The following is a 27,006-nucleotide window of genomic DNA, read 5'->3' on the forward strand; positions in this document are numbered from 1 at the left end:
CTTTCACCCCGTCCAGCTGACTTTTGCTTGTGTGAAGGCTCTGGGAGGGCATTTTCAGCCTCTGCAGCCTGGGTCTATCAGGCTCACAGGAAGTCAGCCTCCAGAAGGCCTCCAGAGGGACAAGCAAGTCTGCTTTCACCCTCCCCAAGCTCCATGAAAACCTCTGGAGCCTGGGGAGAGTGAAAAATGGACCTACTGGACCCATCAGAAGTTGGAAAATGGAGACATTGGGGAAGGGAGGTCTTGCATGAATGTGCAGGGGTGCAAGGTGTAGGGGGGGCATTGAATTATGGGTGTGGGCATGCACACTTTTGGCACCTGAGGAAAAAAGGTTTGCCATTATTGAAGTAAGTTGGGCCCATATAATTTATGTATGGTATGTTTGTAGGTATGTCTGCTTAAAATGGAGTTTCTTAACTATTTTAAATTTTAAATTGTAAATTATTAGATTTGTGTTGTGAGCCGCCCCGAGTCTACGGAAAGGGGCGGCATACAAATCTAATTAATAATAATAATAATAATAATAATAATAATAATAAGTCCCCTAGAACTCAAAATATTAAAATTTATTATCCAACAATTTTGTAGGATTATTGGCACATCAGAATTTATAAACTACCTCACTTTTTAGAATTATTGTGCATTTTTAAAAGCAGGTTTACTTCATGATCCCAAAGCTTGCTGCTATTAACATTTAATCAGAATGCTCCTTTAAGTGGTCTAAATCTGGACTATATATCACATGACTCACTAAAATAAACATATTGTGGGAAACAAGCATATGAATGCCATTTATTCTACCAACTGCTACACTAGAACAAGGCTGAACCATGTTTGCACAGTTGATCAGCATCTATATGCTCTTGCTGGGATAAAGAAACTATACTCCAAAAGACATTTGGACACAGATTTCATGTTTCAATTATTAAAGAAAACTACCTTCCCAAGATGAAAGCATACTTTTCTAAACTTTTAAGAATTTAAGAACGGGTATGAAATTGCAAAAATGTTCAACAGATCATTTAAAAAATGTGTTTGGTGGATTGAATGCACAAATAAAACATAAATAGTACCAAATTCTTTACTTACATTTTGCTAGAGAACTGATTAATCTATAAACTGCAGAAGTAGGTGCTGAATGCAAATCTCACATTACATTGTGAGCGGACATGCACAGAAGCATTTTATGCGGATGGGCAGAGCAACCAACCACTGATTGTTATTTTATATTACTGAAGACTGATATATTGTATTGTACCTTGTGAATTTTTCTCTATGACCACTTTTGTAAGAATCTAACTTAAGCAACACCTGTCACACTCACAATAGGAAGCCATGAGTGTTTGCTACATAGATATTCACCAAAAGATATGATCAAAATAGTACCTTCCATCTCAAAACTGTATTGTTCCCAAGCATGCTTTGTGCAAATTCATTTGGTATCAACTGTGTGTTTATCAAAGTAGAGTGCTTTTATAAACAAACTACCTACTGAATTTTATATGTGAATTAATTATGCCTATCTTTTTTTTGTTACTGTTTGTTTAAATCAGAGAACCAGTTTGGTGTAGTGCAGAGGTGTCAAACTCAAGGCCCAGGCCTGAATCTGGCCTCCAGGGTGCTAAGATCTGCCCCATGGGATCACCCTGAAAACAGCAAAGGACAGGCCCACGTTACAAAAATGGACCCTTGGAGGGCCACGTGTGGCCCTCCCAGGCTCCCTTTTCAGTCACAATAGCCTCCTGCAGCTCTCTCTCTGCCAGAGCACAGGAGGGGGGGAAATGGGCTATGGGGGGGCTGTTGCGGCCAAAAAGGGGAGCTAGGGAGCCACATGTAACCCCTGCAGCTCAGTTTTTGCTACCAGGGGGCTAGCAAAACAAACCAAAAACTAAACTAAAACCAAAAACTAAAACTAAAAGGGATAAATGTTTCTCTTTTGCCTTTAAGCGTCCAAGATGGGACAGGAAAGGAGAAAGGGAGAGAGGAAAGACAAGAGAAAGATGGGAAGAGAGCAAGGAAGATAAAATAAGGAAAGAGGGGAAGGAAGAAGAAAGAGGGAAGGAAAAAGAAATAAAGGAAAGAAGGGAGGGAGGGTAATGAGTGGGAGGAAGGCACTGAGGGAAGTCCTGCCTTAGCACTTGGCCACTACAGGTGCCCTTAACATGAGTGATGTCAAACTGCCCCCCTCCCCAGGTCAAACCCAACCCTGATGTGGCCCTCAATGAAATTGAGTTTGATGCCTCTGGTGTAGTGATTAAGATACCAGGCTAGAAAGTGAATGACTGCGAGTCCTCCAGCAGGAAAGCCAGCTGGAGGACCCTGGATCAGTCACTCTCTCTCAGCCCAACTTACCTCACAGGGTTATTGCTGTGAAGAGGACGAGGAGGGTCTGTTGGATATGTTGGCTGCCTTGAGTTATTTATAAAAATAATAAAAGCAGATTCAAATAAATATTCATTTAAAAAAAAAAACCTCAATCATTTTTTTAATTTATGGCCGCTTTTATTAAAAGAAGAAAATCAGGAAGAGCTGGCCTAATAACTTAGGTGCTAAATATAATTTTCCCCCACAACACATTAAATATGAGCTTTCAAAATCCTCATAGTATTCATAACTAAGAAGTTAAAATCTATTGCTTGTTTTGAAATAATTAAGAAGCAATGCAGCACAATCATTTAATTCAGAATCATAAAGTACACCAATAGATGTCTAAGTAGGTTTATTGCTGCAAAATCTGCCCAAGCCATTACACAACTAATCAATGCTATAACAATTTCAAATTTAATAAAAGTAAAATAAATTCAGGGCAATTATTAAATTTCAATTTTTTAGTATTACTTGAAATTAACAATTTACAAAATTTTGCCAAGCGGTTTCTTTGAAACTCCTATCAAAGAGGACATGAAAATAACACCCAGATGCTGTGCTATTTAAAATACCAGAAACTAAAAAGCCAAGTTTCAAAAGAACAAAGTTTTTGTTTAAACACAGGAATATACCTAGTGCTTTTACATAGCCACTAAAGAGGTGCCACTTTCCCATAAGAATTTATTTCAGCCTTTCCATCCTATTTTGTTGAAAGCAGCTGGCAGTGACGTGTCCACCTGAGTTTCAGGAGCTCTGTGTTAACCCCTTGGCTGCTGCAGCCCCTGAAGAGAAAGTTCTGTAGTGCACTGACTACTATTAAAATCAGAGTCAAAGTGTCACAGAACTTTCTTTCCAGAAGCCAAAACTTTTTCTACTAAAGGTGATTCATCAGCTGCAAGGCAAGGCATCCATTTCTTGTCCACTACAACAGAAATAAAGGGGGGGGGGGAGAGTATATATTATTTATATTTTTAATGAAAGCAAAATGCATCTGAATAGTCCCAGTTTCCAACTTATGTGTAATCCACCTTTGGACCCCCAAAAAGCAGTCAAACTATTGCAATCAGACAATTATTCCCAGCTGGGTTCCTAAAAGACTGCTTGGTTTAAGCTCAGGTATGTTCCAGTCAGCTGCCACATGAAATGCCACGATAGATTTCCGCATTGGTAACTGACCACACCATAGAAGCAAAAACTAGCACCCATATGCTCTAGAGTTTGCTTCAAGAAGGAGGTAGTAATTATGTGGAATATCCCATTAGGCCACGTAGGCATACACCACGGGGACAAAAGTATGCAACACCTAAAGAAGAACACCTATGACTTCTTTCTCCTCGCTACTATAAGCTCCGAAAATCGAAACTAACTCTAGAAAGCAAAACCGGCAACCAAATCGAGAAACAGGAAGCCCACCTGCTTCTCTCTATATAGCGATCCAGAGGTAAAGGAGAGAAGGGGCTTTCCTCACCTCCAGGAACCGACTTGCTCCTAACCCCATCCCAAATGACCTTAAGCATGCCGAAGCGACGATGGGAGCGTCGCCTGCAAAAAACGCATCGGCACAGGAGGCAAGCCCACCACGCTGTACAATAGGGGGTGGTGGGTGGTGGAGGACAAGGAACTCACCTACTTCGCCTCCTTGGCACCTGGGGCAACCGAGACGCCCAATGCAACAGGTCCGTGCAGTGCCTCCTCCAACTGCTGCAGCAGCGCTCGCCTTTCCCTGCAGAAAGAGAAATAGGAAAAGCCCGGCGGGTGATGTGTAGCGGAGCCGCCGCGGTCCGGACTTCTCGCAGCGGTGCCGCAGCCTCTTCTTCCGATCCGTGGTTGCAACAGCGGTGGCTGCTACGGCAACGGAGCGGCAGCTCAGAGTGCCCCTCCGGCCGTCGCGTTCGCCGTCATTGCCCGTTCCTCCTTCGCGCTCCCTCTCCGTTGCTCTGCTTCCTCCGTCTGCCTGCTCGCAAATGCCCGGTTCCCGCGAGCTCCGCTCCATTTTGACTTTTGCCGACGTGGAAATTTTGGGTTTGGAGACGAGCTGCGCTCTTATTGGCTGGCGGAGCGCAGGGTCGGAGGTCATGGTTGCTGTAGCTGCTCCGCGCCAAGGAGTATACCGTATCTTTTTTATCTATCATATAGGCAGTGGAAAGAAAGGGGCGGTGCAGGAACCGGAGCCCCGAGATCGCGCTGACCCGATCAAGGCTGAATGAGGTGCGAGTGGGAGGCAGCACCTGCGCGAGCTATGAAGGCTCCGCCCGCCCCTTCAGCTATTCCGCTGTCCCACCGGGAGGGCTGGTAAGGCGGGTGGGGCGGGTGGGGGAGAGAGGGAAGGCAAGGACGACGTGATGTGGGTGGCTGGAGAGCGAAAAGGCTCTGTCCGCGCTTTAAGGTGCCCTGGGGATCCTGCAGGGAGGATCGGAGAAGCAGCACTGCTGGAATGATGAGGGTGGGGAAATGGCAGGCAACTACTCACTTTGGGGCGAAGGGAATCGGAGAGGCGGTGGGTGCAGCAAGCTAACCCAAGTGGCCAGACAGATGGAAGCAAGGTACCAGAAAAAAAGGTCACCTTATGCCAGGATTTGGGAATCTACCGTAGGTGGAATCTAGGCAGTGAAGGGCTACCAAAATTTTTACTACCACACTGTGGGCGTGGCTTATGCAGGGCATCCTGCATTTTCTTCCAACATCTTTCAGTGCAAATTGGCTGCTCTGGGGTGGAGCTCCATTTTTGCTATCCCACTGCATTTCCCTCCACCCTCGGTTCCAGGCAGCAGCCCACCCCTGAATCTAGGTGTCTTGGTGGACAACCGCTTAAGTATTAGCAGTGTTCTGCAGTGGCCAAAAAAGTAGGTAACACAAAATCAATTCAAAATTAGAGCCTACTGTAATACATAAAAAACGCTCCCCTACTGTCAGTAGCTAATTTTGCATTGATACATAGAATCTCTGCCAGAATTTTGCATTGATACATAGAATCTCTGCCAGCAGAATTCCCCTTGACTGGTAGAACCTCATGTGTTAGATGGGGCGCTGACACTACTTTGAGGGGCACGCTCAAAAAGTGATTGACAAATATAGCATCCTATGAAGTTTCTTGGCTGAGATGACTACAGAAAGTGCACACATGGGCTAGGTCAGTGATGGCGAACCTATGGCACAGGTGCCACAGGTAGCACACGGAACCATATCTGCTAGCACGCAAGCCGTTTCCCTAGCTCAGCTCTAACATGCATGTGTGTGCCAGCCAGCTGATTTTTGGCTCACACAGAGGCTCTGGGAGGGCATTTTTGGCTTCCAGAGAGCCTCCAGGGGAAAGAGGGAGGTAGGGAAGCATGGGGAGGGCGAAACACGAGCCTACTGGGCACACCAGAAGTTGGGAAACAATCCATTTACAGCATTCAGAGGGCCTCCAGGGGTGGGGGAAGCTGTTTTCGCCCTCCCCAGGTATTGCATTATGGGTGTGGGCACTCATGCATGCGTGATAGTGCGCATGCATGCTCTTTCAGCACCCGAGGAAAAAAAGGTTCACCATCACTGGGCTAGGTGCTGATGATATATCCCTACGCCAGAAGATTTTAGTATAACCTATTTTAGGAATGTGACATTGAGTACACTATGATTTAGGCCTCTCTTACACAACATCAGCCCACTGTGGCTTATAAGGCAAATCCTGAGTTAGTTTTGTAGGTCAGCCTAGAAAATGTGTTTTCTTTTCCCTTATACATCAGAGTGTAGTTTTAATCTTTCCAACTTTTTGGAATGCAGCACAGTTTATTCTTAAGCATTTTATTTATTTACAATGCTTTGTTTGTACTTGAAACCCCATGTCTTAAGTTTCAAGATACCACACCTGTATATACAGGTAGTCCTCGACTTATAGCAACAATTGAGTTCAAAATTTCTGTTGCTGAGATAGTTGTTAAGTGAGTTTTGCCCCATTTTGCGACCTTTCTTCTCACCATTAAGTGAATCACTATAGGTGTTAAGTTAGTAGCCATAACTGATAAGTGAAACTGGTTTCCTCATTGACTTTGCTTGTGAAAAGGTCACAAAGGGGATCACGTGACCCCCGTGGCACTACAATCATCGTAAACATGAACCAGTTGTCAAGCATATGAATGTAAATCACATAATCATGGGAATACTACAATGGTCATAAGTGTGAAACATCATCATAAATCACTTTTTTCAGTGCCGTTGTAATTCCAAATGGTCACTAAAGGAATTGTTGTAAGTTGAGGTATACCTGTAGTCTAAGAGGAAATCAGTATATTCTGATCGCTAGGAATGGATCACAGGTTGCTATTTGTGCTGAGAACTATTTTCCACAATAAAGGATCCTTTCTTAATTCCCCATAGCCAAGTTTCCTTCTTGACAATTGTGTGTGTAGCATACAAAGTTACAGATTCATATCCAGATTGCGTTAAACCATTCGTTTAACCTTTTGCTTAACGTGTTTTGTGAATCCTTCGCTACAATTTGTAAAACATGGTATATGAACTTACTATTCTTTATTCGATAAAGAGTCAAGTTTCCCTTAAAGCACCAAGCTAGAAATTGGAAATCCATAACTTCATGTCCTGCCTTGGACATGAAAACTAGCTGGGTGATTTTGAGCCATTTTGAGCCAATCACTCATTTAATTCAATCCACCTCATAATATGACTGTTGTGAGGAAAGTGAGAGGAAAAAGTTTTAGGTACTTTTCCCATCTTGAGTTACCATATTTAGAAAAATAATAAAGGTGGCATATAAATAAAGAAACTGCAGTTAAAATATGACATAACACAGTGCAAAAATCGTCAACAATACATTTCTCCTCCAATACTAAATCTAAAAAGGTAGCTTTGGCAGGAAGGTTAGCTGGCAGTTCTGCTACTCTTAAGTTTCATCATGGCAGAAATATTATAATTTTTGTAAGAGAAAAATGAGCAATCCCTCCTTCCCCAATGTGTTTGCTGCTGGGTAATATCAGCAATTCCTTAAAACCACATTTATGTGTGTCTGGCTGTGTTTGCTTACAGTACTTGTTTACATGTTTACAGAAAATAAGACATGTGCAATGTACTTCTGGATTTTATCTAACTTCCGGTCAGACACAACATTCTTGTGGTTATAGAAAATGATGCACTGAATGTAGATAGAGATATTACCGTGTATCTTCCTTGTTAGAAAGGAAGATAGAAAATTAGAGGGTATACAGAATAATATCTGGAAGTTTAAAGAAACTAAATAATGCCATTGCATGTAAAGAAAATTCAGAAGAAAAATCAGTACCAATTACTGTGCTGATTAATATTTGATAGTACCCACCAAACAGTAAAGATAGGCTATTTATTATTTATAAAATTTATGCCCAATTCACAAATTGCAATCCGAGGCAGCTAACGTTGGATTAAAACCACATAACAAAACAGCTAATAAACAGAAAAGTGGAGAGAAGCAACAAAAAAGTACTAAGATCAGAATGTACAGGTAGTCATCAACTTACAACAGTTCATTTAGTGACCATTTGACGTTAGGACAAAAAAGTGACATGACATTTTTTCACAACTATGACCACTGCAGCATCCACATGGTCACATGATATTTCATTCAGATGCTTAACCATTGACTCACACAACAGTTGTGTCCCAGAGTCATGTGATCAACTTCTGACAGTGGGGAAACCAGATCATCTTAACAATCATGTGACTAATTTAAGAACTGCACTGATTCACTTAACAAGTGTGTCAAGGAAAGTCATAAAACAGGACAAAACTCACTTAACAAATTTCTCACTTAGCAATATAAATGTTGGGCTTAATTGTGGTTATAAGTTGAACCTGTACTTTCCTTCCAAAAGCCATTTACCAGAAAGATTCATCCAGTATTGGTGAATGGTGAATCTTTTTTTCCTCGGGTGCTGAAAGAGCACATGCACCAGTGCCCACACCCATAATTCAATGCCTGGAGACGGCGAAAACAGCTTTTCCCGCTCCCCGGAGGTCCTCTGGAGGCAGGAATTGACCTTTTTCCTGACTTCTAGTGGGCCCAGTAGGCTCGTGTTTGGCCCTCCCCAGGCTCCAAAGGCTTCCCTGGAGCTGGGAGAGGGTAAAAATGCCCTCCTCCATCCCCCTGGAGGCTCTCTGGAAGCCAAAAATGTCCTCCCAGAGCCTCTGCGTGAGCCAAAAATCAGCTGACCTGCACACATGCACATTGGAGCTGAGCTAAGGCAATGGCTTGCATGCCAGCAGATATCGCTCCGTGTGCCACCTATGGCACCCATGCCATAGGTTCGCCATCACTGTCCTAAGATTTTAAACTGTTTTTTAAAAATTGGGAACTGTCCAAATTTCAGCAAACGTGTTCATTCAAAGGGCAGGCACTGCCACAGAGAAGGAACTCCTGCCTCTTATTGGATGACATTGTTTTATAGTAAGAGCCCAAACCATGCCCATTTTGTTGGATATTGTGGGACAGGTAGATATAGAGTCCGGCAGTCCTGCAAATAATAAAACACTATGCAATGAATGGCTTTACAGGTGATAACCAGCGCCCTGAATTGCATCCAAAAAGCCAGTGAAACTTGTAAAATAGTAGTGTTCTATAAGTTCACAAAGAGAGTAGATAGATGCATCATTCCAGATCATCTAAATGTGTGACCAATGCTGTCTCGGTACTATATCTCAGTCTTAAGTCCAACTGAAAAGCGTCTAGAAAATCTGCTTCCTTCAGGACCCTCTGTTACCAAAACAGACTACCTTCTCAATAAAAAAGTTAAAAGTTTCACCTGTCCAGTTGTGTCTGACTTTAGGAGCTGGTGCTCCGCTCCATTTCCTAGCCGAGGGATCCAGCATTGTTACCTTTCCATCAAAGAGATAATAATTTGCCTTTGCGTGTTTTCGAACTTCAGGACTAGAATGGGAGCTCACCTGGTCACAGTACTCTTGGATCTCTAACTGCCAACCTTCTGGTCAAAAAGCTCAGCTTCTTAACCACTAGGTCACAATGCCCTTTGCCTTCTCAGTAACCTTCCTCATAAAGAAACACAGGATAAACTGTATGTCATTGTCTGTAGAATTGATCCAAGTAATTACTTATTGAGTAAACTACCCGTTTAAAGGTCAGCAGAACCACTCATCAAGATTCTATTCATGATAGGTTTAAACGTCACTAGAACCACTCAGCAAGATTCCATTCATCACCACCTGAGTCCAACCAATTGTAATACAGATGTGATCATACTTACTTCAAGGATTCCATCTATTTCTTTAGGGTCAACAGCCTTGAGCTCTTCTAGATGATCATCAAGACAAACTGTGTCTTTGTCATTTCCAAAAACCTGCTGTCGGAATCCAAATCAAAATTAATCGGAGCGACTTTATTCAATAGATGTCTTCAATAGTTTTCATCATAATCTTGCAAATGTTCCATTAGGCCCATTCTTACCCCAGATGATCAGGTCACTTTGAAGAGAACCACTGGCTGGCTACCTGCAGATACAATAAAAATGAAGAATCATGACATTTTTGTTCTGATTTCATGAGGTTAAACTGTTAATATTAAGTTTTTAATCTATAGTTAATTGAATTTTTCTTTGCTTTCCTCCAGTAGGACACTATCAGGGGTTCCTTTGAAAACCGAAGAACTCTGGGATCTATAGACACAGCAAATTCACACAAATACGGTCCAACTGAAGGCCACCAACCAATGTTCCCTCTAGTTTTTTTTCAGTGTGGGCGGAAAAGTATAGTGTCTGAGTGGCAGTCCCCTTGAGACTGGGCGGCATATAAATAAATAAATAAATAAACAAACAAATAAATAAATAAATAACCAAAATCCATTACTATTAAAACTAAATCAACGAGCAGAACCAAAAACATAACTATTAATAAAAACAGGTAAGGGCTGGGGTTTTTTCTCTCTGTTATTATTTAAGTGCTTTTACCATATGCTTTAAATCAAGAGTCACTTATCTCTCTGTTTCTCTCTCTTTCCTGTCATTTTCTGCCTCAATCATTTTCTCATTTCTCTTTTTTTCTCCCCTTTTTCTATCATTTCTCTCTATCTCTTCCTTCCACTCTTCTCTCTTTCTCTTGCTTTCTCTGTCTCTCTCTCTCTCTTGCTTTCTTCCTCTCTCTCACTCTCTTCCTTTCTCATCTTTCTCTCTCTCTCTCTCTCTCCCCCCCTCTCTCTTTTTCTCACTCTCTCTTGTTTTCTTTCTCTCTCTTGCTTTCTCTCTCTCTCACTCTTTCTCTCTTGTTTTCTTTCTCACACTCTTTCTCCCTCTTGTTCTCTCTCTCTTGCTATCTCTTTCTCTCCCCCCTTTCTCTCTCTCTCTCTCTTTCTCACTTTCTCTCTATCTTGCTGTCTGTTGCTCTCACTCTCTCTCATTCTCTCTCCGTTCTTCTCACAGCGGAGGGCGGCGAAGGTGATATTCAATGACAGGGGCGCGCGCGCTCCCTATCCCCCTGCCAGCCTGCCCGGAACATTCAAAATAAGAAAAGCCTTCGCTGGTGAAGGTTTTTCTTATTTTGAATGTTCTGAGCGGGCTGGCAGGGGGATAGGGAGCGTGCGCAACCGCCCACGCGCCCCCAACATTGAATATCACCTTCGCCGGCCTCCGCTGTGAGAACACCTACCCCGCCTCTCCTGCAACCCTCTTGCTGAGACCCCGGGATGAAAGTGCTCTTGGCAAAGGGACTGTGAGACGGGCAGGGCGTGCGTTCCTGGTGCAGGAGGAGCCATGCCCCAAGGCAGGAGGCGGCGGAGGAGCAGAGGAGGCGGATCGGGCAGGCGGGGACAGCGCCGAAAGGCCGAGGGGGCCGGAGGCACCATGGGGAGGCAGGGGCGGTCGCGGCTCCCTTCCCTTCTACTGCCGGCGCCTCCCCTCCCCCGTGGGCTGGCAGGGGGATGGGCAGCATGCGCCCGTGAAAAAGGGTGTGCGGGGGGGTATTTTGGGGCACGCGCATGCTCACGCGCAGCTTACGGGGAACGCTGCCACCAACCCATCATTTCAAGCATGCATTAGAGCAGACCTGGGCAAGGGGCGGCCCGCAGGCCGCATCCGGCCCGCCCTCTGTCCTGTGACCAATCTGTGAAAGTCAGGGTCTGCTCCACTGCAAAGATGAAAGAGTGTCTGCCAGGACTCCTTCGGTTCCTGCTTTCCTGATGAATCATGAGGAAAGCAGGAACTGGAGGAGTCCCGGGAGACGCAGTGAGCTCTTTCATCCTCGCACTGGAGTAGACTCCGACCTCCTACTGAGAGCGTCCAAGCACAGAAACCATGCAAACACTCCAGCCCAGTGACTGGTGCACCGTGTTGCCGTAAAGCAAACAATTAGGGGTCTGTAAAGTGAGTCTGGGTGTTTAGGTCAGGCCAGGGTGTGGGTATTTACAGCATTGGGTAGAACTGAGTTAATTATATTAGTTTGGCCCTCTAAAACCAACCCAATTTCTCATGCGGCCACATGGCAAAATTAATTGCCCACCCCTGCATTAGAGCCTTAGAAACAACCCAAATTGTACATGGAACTCAGTAGGGGGTCCATTAGGGATATGTGATGGATGAATCAAGCAAGTTCTCCCTGTGATAGTGTGAAGCCACAGGGAACATCAAGGAATGTGAACTGACCATGACCAGGATTTACAACATCCTTCAGAACAAGATCACATCACTGCCCCAAGACAAAAACGAGAATTTATGTGTGACTGCTGGTGTGTTCACTAATGTAGGTCAGGACTATGTTTGCCATGGTGTGACCTATATCATGAACTCCTAAGCTGTCTTAGACCAGGAGTTGGCTGCTCGAGGTTCAGGTGATCCTCTAGCAAAGATTCTGCATGGTTTGACAAACTCCCAAATCCCACTCCTGACTGGCCCTCCCACCCCAACCTTCCCAGGAGTTTCCACACACCCATTTTGGATGCCAGGTAAGTGCAGGATTTGCATGGAGGTTCACGGAGGCTATGGAAGGCTGGAAATGGACTCATTTCTGGCTTCCGGAGGGCCTCTGGAGCCCGGGGGGATTTTTGCCCTCCCAGAAGCTCAAGAAAAGCCTCTGGAGTCCACGGAGAGTAAAAAATGGGCCTCTCAAAAGTTCCAGAAGGTCTGTTTCTGGACTTTCTGTTTCTGGACTTCAGAGAGGCTCTAGAGTCCGGGCCAGGTGAAAATGTCCTCTCCCCCACCATGGTGCAGAAAGCTGACTAGGCTATGCCCACCATGGCCATGCTTACCCAGCAACCGGGCAGAGAACCCGTGGCTAACATTTTTGAAGCCCACTTTTGCCTTAGATTCATTCCAGGAAGGCAGATTAAAGTCACCCAATATAAATCCAAAGACAGCCCATTCATAGCATCAAGCTCAACTAGGGAAACTACTGTGTAGCAGGAAATATACTGTACAGGCAGTAATTTCCTCCAGTCCCTAAAACTCAAAATTATCAACAGACTCTCCCAATGAGTTGCCCTTAAAACCACTAGCCTCTCTTTTTTTTTTTTTTTTAAATAAATTATTTTATTATTAAAATGAAAACATTTACATCATATAATACAACATATGGTACAATTCGAAACATAAGAACAATCAGTACAGAAAAAGAAAAAGAGAGAAAAAAAAGAGAAAAACATATAGACAAAAACGGGTAAAAGTGTCAGCGAGTAAACAGGGGAGTTGTATTGAGAACGAAAATTGGGTCCAATTGTATGTGCTCATTACCATGTTTCGAGGATTGTATCAGAAGGGTTCAATGCCAGAGTTGAAAGAAACACATTGCGGAGAAGTTAACAGATATTAATAAATCTTCATATCTAAATATATATAACGTCTCGTGTTATTTTATGAGATAATGAAATAGTTTATACCAGATTTGTATCAGTTCGAAGTAGTGTCACAAATCACAATCTTATAGCCTATTGTTCTCGTTTTTGCTTCCTAGCCAGTTGTAAAAAGGGTCCCAACACTCGTTAAACGTAGCCGAGGATTCATTTCTAACTTGTGACGTCAATTTTGACATTTCTGCACAGTATAATATTTTTTTAATTATTACTTCATTTAGGGGTACTTCTTCGTTCTTCCACCACTGCGCATATGTGAGTCTAGCTGCGGTTGTTATATGAATGATTAGGTGTACTTGGGATTTCGATAGATTTTGTCTGATTATGCCCAATAGAAAGCATTCAGGAGTTTTATCAAGTGATAAATTTAACATTTCATTGATCCAAATTCCGATCTTATTCCAAAATAAATTAGCTTTGGTACATTGCCACCATAAGTGGAAGTAAGTGCCCAATTCTCGATGGCATTTCCAACAATTTGGAGAGAGTTTGTTATTTGATTTAGTTAATTTGATTGGGGTAATATGCCATCGGTAATACATTTTGATCAAGTTTTCTTTATAGGAAGTGGCGATAGTCAATTTATAATTCCTAGTCCAGAGTGTTTGCCACTCCTCCTCTTTAATCTCGTTTTTGAAGTCCAAGTTCCATTTCTTAACGTTAATTTTTGTATTAAAGTGGTCCAATTCATTGTAAGTTAAGTAACAATAGAAATTTTTAATTAGCTTTTCTTGAGGGCCTATACATAGCTTGTCTAGAAGGGCATTTTTCCTTATCCCAGATATTTTTTTGTCTTTGTTGTATTTAGATTGGATCTGGAGGTATTCCCACCATTCCACTTTTTGGCCCAAATTTTCTAGTTCTAGCCTTGTTTTAATTGTCCCATTTGAGTTTAGAATGTCATTATATCTTATTATGTTGTTTCTTTTGTATAAATTTGGATGTACGTAGGCTTCTAACGGAGCGTACCACGTGGGGATTCCTTTATATAATTTAATTTTGATTTTTTTCCAAGTGTTGATTAGTGATTTCCTTATCAAATGGTTAGAGAAATATTTGTGGGTTGTCGGTTTTTCGTCCCAGAGATAATAGTGCCACCCTAGATGGAGGTCGTGGCCTTCTAAGCTAAGAAGTCTGGTATTAGTTAGACTCATCCACTCTCTTGTCCATGCCAGGGAAGCGGCAATATAGTAATCCTTCCAGATTGGAAGAGCCAGTCCTCCCTCTTCTTTCTTACCTTGTAAATATTTCAGTCGAATTCGGGGGCGTTTGTTTTGCCAAATGAAATTGTTAGTTAATTTAGCCAGATTATTAAAAAAAACCTGTTTTAATTGTATGGGGATTGTTTGAAATAAAAACAGAATTTTGGGTAATGTATTCAGTTTAATGGCTGCAATCCTCCCAAGTAGGGAAAGTTGTAAGTTCCTCCATTTTGACAAGTCTGCTTGTATTTGGTCTATTAGAGTATCATAGTTGTTTGATTTTAAGCTAGACACTCTGTTTGTTAAATTGATGCCGAGGTATTTAATTTTTGTAGCTATTTGAATGTCCAATTTAGTTGATAATATATCTTTCTGTGGTTGTCGCATATTTTTGGTTAGAATTTGGGTTTTAGTTTTATTTATTTTGAGGCCTGCCACTGTACCATAATCTTCCAGGACTTCTAATAATTTGGGGCCTGAGTCTAAAGGATCTTCTAAAATAAATACCAGGTCGTCTGCGAAAGCTTGGAGCTTATAGGTTTCTTTCTTACAATTTAATCCCCTTATATCTTCCTTGTCTCTGATAATTCTCGTTAGTACTTCAAGGGTTAAGATAAATAATAAAGGAGACAGTGGACATCCTTGTCTTGTACCCTTGTAAAGAGAGATTTTTGTCGATGTGTCCCCATTGAGAATAATATATGCTGATTGGACAGAGTAGATGGCTTTTATTGCATTTATAAATTTGGGACCAAATTCCATATGTTCTAGTTAAAACCACTAGCCTCTCTTGAAGGACTGAAATGTCTCCACCATTTCTGCATTGTGAATATGGCTGGTATCATACTAAAGTGAGAATTTATTTATACTAACTATGTTTGGGTACTTAAGTTGAATTGAATACTCAATTTGGCCAAGTAATATTAAACACTTCAAGGAATTTGTCTCCAGTATGGAAGCACTTGATGTACATGCAAAGCAATACTAATAATAACAATAATAAAAGGGACAAGTAAGTAAGATAATCAAGACAAGATTTCAGTAGATAATTTAAAAGGTCTTCAGATTGATTTTTTAAAACTTGATAAACATATGTTTCTTCATTTAATAGAAGACTTGTATTAAGAACTGATTTGTTACCATGCTCTAAAATACTCTGTGCACTTAATATTGGTGTATGAGTATGAGTAGACATGCTAGTACAAAACAAAGCTTGCATTGTCACAGTTTCAGCTTTCCAAGGCCTTGGTTCCTTTTGTTATTCCAGTTCCTCACTCAAACCACCATCAGAATTATCCTTCTGTTAAACTATTGAAGTTTGCAGATGATACAACAGTAATTGGTTTCATTCGAGACAATGATGACTTTGCTAGCAAGGTTGGTTTCCTGTGATGTGACTTTTCTCTTCACCTGCTTTCCAACTACTGAAGCTGTCATGGTATTGAAAAAAGATTGCTACAAGACAGCATCTTAAATGACAGAACTAGGCTCAGCCCAGACCACATATGTGCCATGCTGGACTTCTGCTTGACCAGTAGTTATTTTAAATACAATGAAAGTTTCTATAGACAGAAACATAGCTGCACCATGGGTTCACCTATGTCCCCATTGTGGCCAATCTTTTCATAGAAGAGGTAGAACCAAAGCTTTAGACTCCTTCCCTGGAATTCTATCCACTCGCTGGTATAGGTAAGTGGACAATATTTGGGTCAAGATCAAAACACAAGAATTGGAAACATTCAATAAACGTATCAATGCTGTGGACAGCTACATCAAATTCACATGGAAAGATGTTAAGGAAAATAGTCTACTCTTCCTGGACTCTGCAGTATACATTAAGGAAGACAGAAGCCTTAACATTGAAGTTTATAGGAAACCCACACAGATCAATATTTACATTTTTAATTCCCACCATCCACTGGGACACAAAATGGGAGTCATCAGTATCCTACACCTACACCATCGAGCTTAAGATAGGAAAGAAAAAGAATGAAAACCCTTCAAGAAAGCTTTCAGAATATGTGGCTATCCCAAGTGGTCTTCATCATGTCTCAAAGACCCTACAGAAGCTCCTCCATAACAGATGTTATGTTATTATTCCATATGTTGCAGGAGTTTAAGAAAAGCTCAGGAGGATCTTCAGCCAAAATAATATGTGCACACTTCAAACCCAAGAATACACTAAGGCAGAACCTTGTCCACCCCAAAGATAAAATACCCATGCATAAAGTGAGTAACATGATGTATGTATTATAATGCAGCAAGCCATGTGCAGATCTGTACTTTTTGGAAATAAAACAACTACAGTGATACCTCATCTTACGAACTTAACTGGTTCCGGGATGAGGTTTGTAAGGTGAAAAATTTGTAAGATGAGACAATGTTTCCAATAGGAATCAATGGAAAAGCTATTAATGCATGCAAGCCCAAAACTCACCCCTTTTGCCAACCAAAGCGCCTGTTTTTGCACTGCTGGGATTCCCCTGAGGCTCCCCTCCATGGGAAACCCCACCTCCAGACTTCCATGTTTTTGTGATGCTGCAATTTTGTTGAGGCTCCCCTCGCTGGGAAACCCCACCTCCGGACTTCTGTTGCCAGCGATGCGCCCATTTTTGCGCTGCTGGGATTCCCCTGCAGCATCACAAAAACACGGAAGTCCGGAGGTGGTGTTTCCCATGGAGGGGAGCCTCAGGGGAATCCCAGCAGTGCAAAAATGGGTGCTTCGCTGGCAACAGAAATCCAGAGGCGGGGCATCCCAGTGGTGGTGGCTTGAATTTGTAAGATAAAAATAGTTTGGAAGAAGAGGCAAAAAAATCTTAAACCCCAGGTTTGTATCTCGAAAAGTTTGTATGGCGAGGGGTTTGTAAGATGAGGTATCACTGTATTTCATTAGCACATGGCATAACAGGAGAAAAACATATCAGAACTAAATTCAGCAATCCATCTGCATTTAAAAGGCATAGGCCACTTGTCTGAAGACAGCAAAATCCACATTTTGGACAGAAATCCATAGGTTTGAAAGAGGCCATCTATGTCAAGGTTGAACAGCCCTCTTAACAAAGGGTGTGGGATACAACATCGTCTATCTCCAATTTATTATAGTCCTTTCCAAGAAGGCGTCACACCAATTTGCATCACTCAGGTGACCCTGACGACACAGATAAACCTCCAGGTGACCTTAACAACCCGATAAAATAATGCAGATGTCCAGCTGTCTGCAAGGAGTATAAATCCTTCCGTTCCCCACCATCCAGTCAGAGCTGAAAAAACTTCTTGAATGAGAAGTGAAACGTATTCAAAGAATAACCAGACCTTTGCCTTCTGAAAAGTTCTAAGTACAAATACCAGGAAATACCGGTAAGTCCCATTGGAATCCATAAGACAAGATGGTAGAAATGTTCTTACAGTTGATCAAAATTGGAAGATATGACAAAGAATAAAAATGAAGAGATGTCATAGTATGCTCGTATAAGCTTGCATGTTAGCCAGAGGTGGGTTATTTACTGTACATTCTAGAACAGTCTGCAGAGATCAGAGTGTACATTAAATCAGACTAGTGTATCAAAATCATATGAAGCATTTAAAAAACGGTGAATGTAATAGCAATATGCTTTTCTAAAACAAATTGCTTTATTTCAGGGAACTTCTATACAGGTTTTGCATCAGTTCTCCACACCAGCAATCCTATCAGATTGCATGATGGTGAGAGCACACAGTTACTTTTTTGTGGATTTTTCTGTTTTGTGCAAAACCAAAGGATAGCTGTTTATCATGGAACGTCCACTGTCTGCTAATTTGGGACAGCCTGTTCTCTCATGAGTGAAAATTCTCATCTCATCCTTGGCTCCTAGAGTCAAGATGAGTAGTGGGTTCTAAATCCCATTGCTACTGGTTTGCTTATGTTTGCACTCACATACGTTGCTTCTGCACATTTATTTATTATTATTATTATTATTATTATTATTATTATTATTTATTTATTAGATTTGTATGCCGCCCCTCTCCGCAGACTTGGGGCGGCTCACAGCAATAATAATAGAATGTAAACAAATCTAATATTTAAGTTAATTTAAAAACCCCAATTTAGAAACCAATCATACATACTAGCATACCATGCATAAATTTTATAAGCCTAGGGGGAGGGAAAGTGTCAATTCCCCCATGCCTGACGACAGAGGTGGGTGCGCAGAAGCATCCTAGGTGAGTGGATAGAGATTCATGCCGCCACTGTTACCAGTTCTCTGAGCCAGACCAAACCAGGAGCAACCCACTGCTGGTCGCAATATAGATTTAACTGTATTCTTTTCCATGCAAATAGAAATGAAATGAAAATGGTGATAGGCAAGAACCATAGCGGCTCAAGGGGTGAAGTATGAAAGCCCCCGGAAGTAAATTAGCAATCATTTACTAACCTAGGCACTGGATTTTTCTTCACTGTAATCTTCCTGATATTGTATAGAAAAAGAAGGAAGTAGCCGAGCAGGGAGGACACATTTCTAAGTTTCTGTAGGGAGGACAGGATATGCATATATTGAATGAAATACTTGCTATAACTCCCAAATTAAAATATCAAGGTATACTGTAATAGACAAAAGCATGGTAATTGTTAATTAGTAGACTATTTCTGGTGACATTATCAGAATAGAATAGAATAGAATAGAATAGAATAGAATAGAATTCTTGATTGGACACACAAAGAAATTGTCTTTGATGCATATGCCATCAGTTAAGAATCCATTCAAGTTTGATTCATTCTCTTCTGAAAACGCCTCCTGACAAGATCTCCACCAGCCAGGGGACAATCCAGAACCATATTTTCCAGCCAGCAAGCAACCAGCCAGCCAGCTAAGCTACCAGGTGTGGCCCTGAACAGGGAAGCTTAAAGAATCCTCTGTCTGAGAACAGATTTTACATCTTCTCACCATGGCTTCTCAGTACAGCAATCCAGAAGAAGCTGAGATTGACTTCCCCCTGCATCCGTACAAGATTGGAGATTTGGTTGTTCTGAAATGGTCAGATGATTCCTCTCAGCACAGATGGAATGGACCTTTCAAAGTGAATTCTATCTCCTTTGCATCCCTAAAGGTGGATGGAGTGAAGAAGTGGATCTACCACACTGAAGTGAGGAGACACGTTCCACCTCCGGAGGAAGAGGAGAAAAAAAAGTCCAAGTGACCAGGTGTCAAACTCCTATACCAAGTTTTGATCAATCGTTTTTCTTTCTTTCTTTGAATATTATATAAAAGAGCAAAATGAAAGCAGTTAACATGCTCCCCAAAATACCTACTTCTTTCTTGCTGCAATAATAAGCAAATGGATTGGCTAAAAAAAAAAGAATTCATTCAAATTTACTCTATTAGTTCAATAAAATATGTTTGCTCTAACAATTACAGAGTTAAATAGACGTGTTACTTCACAATGTTGCTTGTTTTGTTTTGGTATTGTATATTGTGTAACTAAGCTCCTGTGGTTTGTAAATCGTAGTTTAAGTATAATCTGAATTCAGCCAGTTATTTATTTAACAAACTATAGTTAAGCGGAACACAGCTCTGCAGAATGTAAACCAATTAGCACTCAATGTTCTGTAGCAATATTCTTGTTTCTTGAATTATTAATGTTTTCTCAGTAGGGTGTTGTGAGTTTGCCACTCTCTCTTCCTTGTTTATAGGACACAATTTCTGCAAATAATGGTTTCTTTATATGTTCTGGGGTATTTAACATGTTTCATGCCATGCACATTTACTGACTAACATGCACATAACTAACATCATAGCAGATCTATTTTTATGGCAGGGCTTGAAAGATTACTTTTCTGGTTGAACTGGTTCTTTCTAAAAGGCATCCTGAAATTGTACATTTTATGCCAAGATTTCATAGAAAGTTTGCTTCCATATGCATATAATTGTAACTCCAATACTCTAATTCTATTAACATATTAATATTAATGTTTCAACATTTTCAAATCACTTTTTATTCCTATATGATAAAAAGTTTCACCTTGAACCTTCAGAACCACATATTAATAACCAATATTATGCATGTGGCTCCATGTATTGTTAAACAATTGTAATTTTTAATATGTTGGAGAGGGAAATTGTTCAGCACAAGAATGAGTAATCATTGTAACTTCATTGGATTTTAATGTAAATGAAATATTAGGTTTTGTGCAATGTTTAATATAACAATTAAAATAGATTTAATTAATTTTTATAATACAGTAACTGGATCTATTTATAGCCCCTTTTGAAAGTGCCCATGAAATATTTATATTGAGATATTATCTTGTTTAATCACATTATGCAGTGAACCTTTTCAGCACCAAGTGCCAAAAATGGAGTGCGTGCAGGGGTGGGCCATAAATGTAGGCTTGCTCCATTCCTGTCTGGCGTGCACAACCGGCGTGCACAACCGGCGTGCACAACCGGCCTGATTCTGGTAAAAGTTACCAGTTTTTTGCTTCCATGCATGCCTGGCCTGACCTAAACACCCAAAGAAACCGGCAATTTTTGCTGCCAGAAAGAGATTTTGGCTGCTGCAGCTAGAGCAGAAGCTGGGGCCAACAGCAAAAGCGGCCTGCCCCAGCTCTGGCCGCGTGGCCTGCTCTTTGATCTCCCGGGCTGCAGGTGAGATGCCTGTGGCGCAGGAGAGCACAGAACAGGCCACGTGCCCAGAATTGGGGCCATCAGGCCTGCTCCCTGTGCCATGGCCCCTACAGGGGATGATCCAGGTAAACGGGCGAGGGGCAGTGTTCCCTCTAATTTTTTGGGGGGGCGGAAAAGTATAGTGTCTGAGCGGCAGTCCCTTCGAGACTGGGCGGCACAGAAATAATAAATAAATAAATAAATAAACAAACAAACAAATAAAAAACCCACCCTGTTTTGCCTCAGAGAATTTCAAAATAAAATACTGTACTGTGTGTCTATAACAGTGAGCTCATAATAGGGCAACTCTATCAATATCAAAATGCCACTTAAATAGTTGAGCTAGTTTCAAACTAGATTTTGATTTTCTTTCTCTCTTCCTTACTCCCATTCTTTTTCTTTCTCGTTTCCTTCCTCTCTTTTTTCTATCTGTTTCTCTCTCTTCCTCTCTTCCTCTCTCTCTCCTTCCCTCTCACTCTTTCCCTCTCGGCTTCTGGGCAGGTTTGGAAAACTCTGAGTTGATGATGATTTTTAAGTGAGCGATTGCTCACTGCTCAGCTTGGAACTATGGTGAGGGGTGTGGCAGAGTGAGTGGCAGGGGGAACAAGGGCGAGGGGTGTGGCAGGGCAAGCGGAGGGGGGAACAAGGGCAAGGAGTTTGGCAGGGCAAGGGTTGGGGTAAGCAAGGGCGAGGGGCGCGACAGGGCAAGCGGTGGGGGAGTGAGTGGGAGTAGCATGGCAGGGCAAGCAGTGGGAAGTAAGGGCAAGCGGCGTGGCAGTGGCTGGCAGCACGGCGGGGGCTGGCGGCGCAACAGGCAGCTCTTACCTACTGCATGCGCAGAAGCAAACTCCCCCCCCCCAGAAATAGCACACGTGCATGTCTTCACGCGAGATTTGGTTTCTGCACATGCAGAGAAGCAGAATCATGCACCGGGCACGGGTGCACTCAGGGGCATGCTTCTGGCTCATTCCAGGAGGGCTGAAATTGGTGGCCCACCCCTGAGTGCATGTGTGTGTGGCACCGAGTGCCGAAAAGGAAGCACTAGGTACATGCTTCGCACGCCCTCGTCTGGGGCGTGATCAGGAAGAGAGTTGCTCAGTGGGCATGCACGCACCAAAAAATTTACCTCTGGTTTTTGGTGTGTGCACATGCTGCACATGCGCCCATGCCAATCATCTGCTCAGTACGCATACGCATAGACCAGCTCTTCCAGTTTTTGGCACCAGACACACAAAGACCTACTGATCACCATGTGCACATATGCGTCAGAAGTCCAGAAGAGGAATGGCTGATGTCATGCGTGCCAGGTGACATGGCTTTGCATGCCATTTCAGGCATATGTGCCATAGATTTGCCATCACGGACATAATGTATCCTTTGTGTGACATCAGAATGTTGAATCAGAACAGATACAACTTAACCAAGATCCATCTAATTAATTTTTCAACCACTTTGGATTCATTTGACCTCTCCAAGTTCCTAAGAGGTCAGTAAGGGGCGTACATAAGTGCACTAGTGTGCCTTTTGTCCCCTGTCCAATTGTCTCTCCTTTATCTCCTTTATCTTTTCTTCCTTTAATATATCTTGTCCTCTATTTTTATATCTTTTCTTCTATACTTTTCTTTATATATATTACTACATGTCTATTCTCTTCAATATGTATTGTGTATTGGATAAATAAATAAATAAAAATTAATAAATAAATTTTGCTAAGGCTTGGTTTTTATCTGAAAAAGGTCCTAGCTTTTTGCCTAGATTGAAACATACTCTTGATCTTTCTAGAACAACAGTTTAAAATTCTCTTCTGATGTTCGAGAACAAAAAAAATATTTGGTTTTGGGAATTGAAAAAAAACCCTTGAAACTTATCGATCAAATGGAATTAATCAAATAACTCCCATAATTAGTGTAAAAACAAGCACCGGTTTAGGCACACTATTTTGATGTCCACATTAAGCTGCTATTATTCACATTAGGCTTTCCATCTACCACTGCAACCACAGGTGAAAGAAGCTTATAGTGTGTACTTACTACAACATTTGACTAGAACTAGAGAGGCCATGTACCCTCTGCTATGGAAATATACTGGGTGACTTGGAGTTAATTTCTCTCAACCCAACTTCAGATGTTTGTAGGCAATTATTTATTTTATTTATTTATTCAATTTTTATGTCGCCCTTCTCCTTAGACTCAGGGCGGCTTACAACATGTTAGCAATAGCACTTTTTAACAGAGCCAGCCTATTGCCCCCACAAGCCGGGTCCTCATTTTACCCACCTCGGAAGGATGGAAAGCTGAGTCAACCTTGAGCCGGTGATGAGATTTGAACCGCTGACCTTCAGATCTACAGTCAGCTTCAGTGGCCTGCAGTACAGCACTCTACCTGCTGCGCCATCCCAGCTTTAAAAGATGAGGAAAGGAATATTGCGTATGCTGCATTGAGCTGAAAAAATATAAACGCAACAATATTCCAAGTTTTCAAAGGATCAATGTACACTGCTCAAAAAAATAAAGGAAACACTTAAACAACACAATACAACTCCAAGTAAATCAAACTTCTGTGAAATCAAACTGTCCATTTAGGAAGCAACACTGATTGACAATCAAGTTCACATGCTGTTAGGCACATTCAACTTGGTACAGAACAAAGTATTCAATGAGAATATTTCATTCAGATCTAGGATGTGTTATTTGAGTGTTCCCTTTATTTTTTTGAGCAGTATATTTTTCAGCCATTAGCATAGTAAAATGGACAGGTAGAGGGAGGAAAGTGGGACAATATTGTTTGGTTATTCAAGAGATTCTCTGGATTCCAAGAGAATCCAGAGAATCCAAGTCTTTTTCAAGTTCTTTTTTTCCCCTTCCCTGAGTATTGCAGCAACAAAGGCACAGCTATCTTTATCCATGAGAAAAAAATAAATCTAGGAAAAGGGCTACTCCTGTGTGATAATTACAGATTCTTTCTTATGACTGTAATTTCCCAAATTAAAATAACTGTGATTAAGATCATAAGAATAGTAATGATGGATCCATCTTGATGTCCTTCTTCAGGGCAGGACCCACTTGAAAAAATTGCAAAGGAGATCGAGCTCCCTCAGACACCCATGTATAAACAATTAACTAATGGCCCTCGGGTCTATTTTTCCAGGGACAACAAATTACTCAGAATGTTTATACCACATGTCACCCTGAGCTGACCTTGGTATATATGGAAATAACATTTTATTCGTTATTGTGGCTAATAGTTGTTGATGAAAAACACCTTATATTATTTCTTTTTTCCGTTAGTCACAATAATTGTCACTATATTTAATTACATGATTCCCTGCTCCTTTGAATCTAAATGCATAGAAAAAACATGGATTTTTTTTTCTATACATAATTATCTTTTTCAGTTTATCTGGGGGAGAATAAGAATGAACATAAGCTAATAGTGAAGTTGGTTCTGGAGTATAATTTAGTTTCTTATATAAATTCAGAAGTAATGAACAAATGATAAATAAGACAGCAAGTCTAATATTCATATTTATGGCTAATGTCATTCATCTGTGATAGTTCATTTGTATAACCATGTGCCCTAGAACAGCGTTTCCCAACCAGTGTGCCACGGCACACTAGTGTGCCGCGACACACGGTCAGGTGTGCCGCGAAGCTCCTAGAGAAGCTCCAGCTGGGTGGGGCGCTGCCGGTGCCGGTGCTTCCGACCTGGAGCTCCCACTCGCAGCTGTCCCCCGGCTCCTGCCCGATGCCGCTGTTTCCAGCGCTCTCCTGCTGGGCTCCAAAGAAGGAAGGCGGGAAAAAGGAGAGCTTCATTCTTCGCACCTCCTTTTTCCCGCCTTCCTTCTTTGGGGCCCAGCAGGAGAGCGCCAGAAACCGTGGCATCGGGCAGGAGCCGGGGGACAGCTGCAAGTGGGAGCTCCAGGTCGGAGGCACCAGCAGCGCCCTCCCCAGCTGGAGCTTCCCTGGCGTCATCGGTAAGTGTCCTTTGGGGCCCGGCGGGAGGGCACTGGCGGTGGGAGGGTGCCGGCTGCAGCGCCCCCAGGCAGTCGCAGGGAGATGGTGGCAGCGAGAGGGAGCTCCAGGGTGGAGGCACCGACGGTGGCGGTTGGACGTGCTGCTGGACACCATACATGCTGGCGCTGCGGGGCTGGCATATACGGCGTCCAGCAGCATGTCCAGCTGCCACCGTCAGGGCTCCCGCTCGCAGTCAACCGAGAGAGAGAGAGAGAGAAAGAGAGACATAGCAAGAGAGGCAGAGAGAGAGAGAGAGAGAGAGAGAAAGAGAGACATAGCAAGAGAGAGAGAGAGAGAGAAAGAGAGAGAGAGAAAGAAAGAGAGACATAGCAAGAGAGGCAGAGAGAGAGAGAAAGAAAGAGAGACATAGCAAGAGAGGCAGAGAGAGAGAGAGAGAGACATAGCAAGAGAGACAGAGAGAGGGAGAGAGAAAGAGAGACAGCAAGAGAGGCAGAGAAAGAGAGAGAGAGAGAGACATAGCAAGAGAGGCAGAGAGAGAAAGAGAGAGAAAGAAAAAGATATATATATATATATATATATATATATATATATATATATATATATATATATGTTAAAATGTTTTCAGCTGGAATTTTAAAATTAAGGGAGACTAGGATGGTCCCATTTCGGCCTTATTAGGCCTCATCAGCTAGCCACACCCCTTTCTTTTACTGGGATTCGATCTGGTGAACTCTGCATTGTAAAGCAGAGAACTAGCAGTTAGAGCTATTCGATCTGAATCCTTCCAGCTCTGTACCAGGGAGGGGCTATATGTTTTTCTTAAGTCGGATCACCCTGGTATATTTAAGGAACGTCACAGCTCCTTTTTGCCTCTAGGCCCAACCCAGGACCACTACAAGGCAGTTAATATATTTATAGCCGACAACTATATTCTGTATGTGTTAAAATGTTTTCAGCTGGAATTTTAAAATTAAGGGAGACTAGGATGGTCCCATTTCGGCCTTATTAGGCCTCATCAGCTAGCCACACCCCTTTCTTTTACTGGGATTCGATCTGGTGAACTCTGCATTGTAAAGCAGAGAACTAGCAGTTAGAGCTATTCGATCTGAATCCTTCCAGCTCTGTACCAGGGAGGGGCTATATGTTTTTCTTAAGTCGGATCACCCTGGTATATTTAAGGAACGTCACAGCTCCTTTTTGCCTCTAGGCCCAACCCAGGACCACTACAAGGCAGTTAATATATTTATAGCCGACAACTATATTCTGTATGTGTTAAAATGTTTTCAGCTGGAATTTTAAAATTAAGGGAGACTAGGATGGTCCCATTTCGGCCTTATTAGGCCTCATCAGCTAGCCATATATATATAACAAGAGAGGCAGAGAGAGAGAGAGAAAGAGATAGCAAGAGAGACAGAGAGAAAGAGACAGAAAGAGAGAGAGAGAGAAAGAAAGAGAGACATAGCAAGAGAGACAGAGAGAGAGAGAGAGACATAGCAAGAGGCAGAGAGAGAAAGAGACACAGAGAGAGAGAGACATAGCAAGAGAGACAGAGAAAGAGAGAGAGAAAGAGAGGCAGAGAGAGAGAAAGAAAGAGAGACATAGCAAGAGAGAGAGAGAGAGAAAGAGAGAGAGAGAAAGAGAGACAGAGAGAGAGAGAGATAGCAAGAGAGGCAGAGAGAGAGAGAGAGAGAGAGACATATAGCAAGAGACAGTGAAAGAGAGAGAGAGAGAGCAAGAAAGAGAAAAAAGCAAGAAAGAGATAGCAAGAGAGATAGAGAGAGAGAGCAAGGGAGAGAGAAAGACAGAGAGGAAGGGAAGGAGGGGGAGAGAAAGAGAGCAAAAAAGAGAGGAAGAAAGAAAGAAAGAGGGATGGAGAGAGAGAGAGAGAAGGGAAGGAAGGAAGAGAGAGAAAGAGGGAGAAATAGAGTGAAAGGGAGGAAGAGATTTTTTTTTTGTCCAAACTTTTCTTTAGGGCCTGCCCCCCCCCCGGTCAATGTTCCCCAGGA

The 27,006-nt window shown here is 42.2% G+C and overlaps 1 protein-coding gene across 1 annotated transcript in view; it reads left to right on the forward strand.

The window, feature by feature from the left end:
• Positions 1-27,006, forward strand: part of CBX3 (chromobox 3) — a 387,393-nt gene that overhangs the window by 237,799 nt on the left and 122,588 nt on the right. The window lies entirely within an intron of this gene.

This window comes from Erythrolamprus reginae, chromosome Z (assembly GCF_031021105.1).
Source record: "Erythrolamprus reginae isolate rEryReg1 chromosome Z, rEryReg1.hap1, whole genome shotgun sequence".
Taxonomy (NCBI): Eukaryota; Metazoa; Chordata; class Lepidosauria; order Squamata; family Dipsadidae; genus Erythrolamprus; species Erythrolamprus reginae.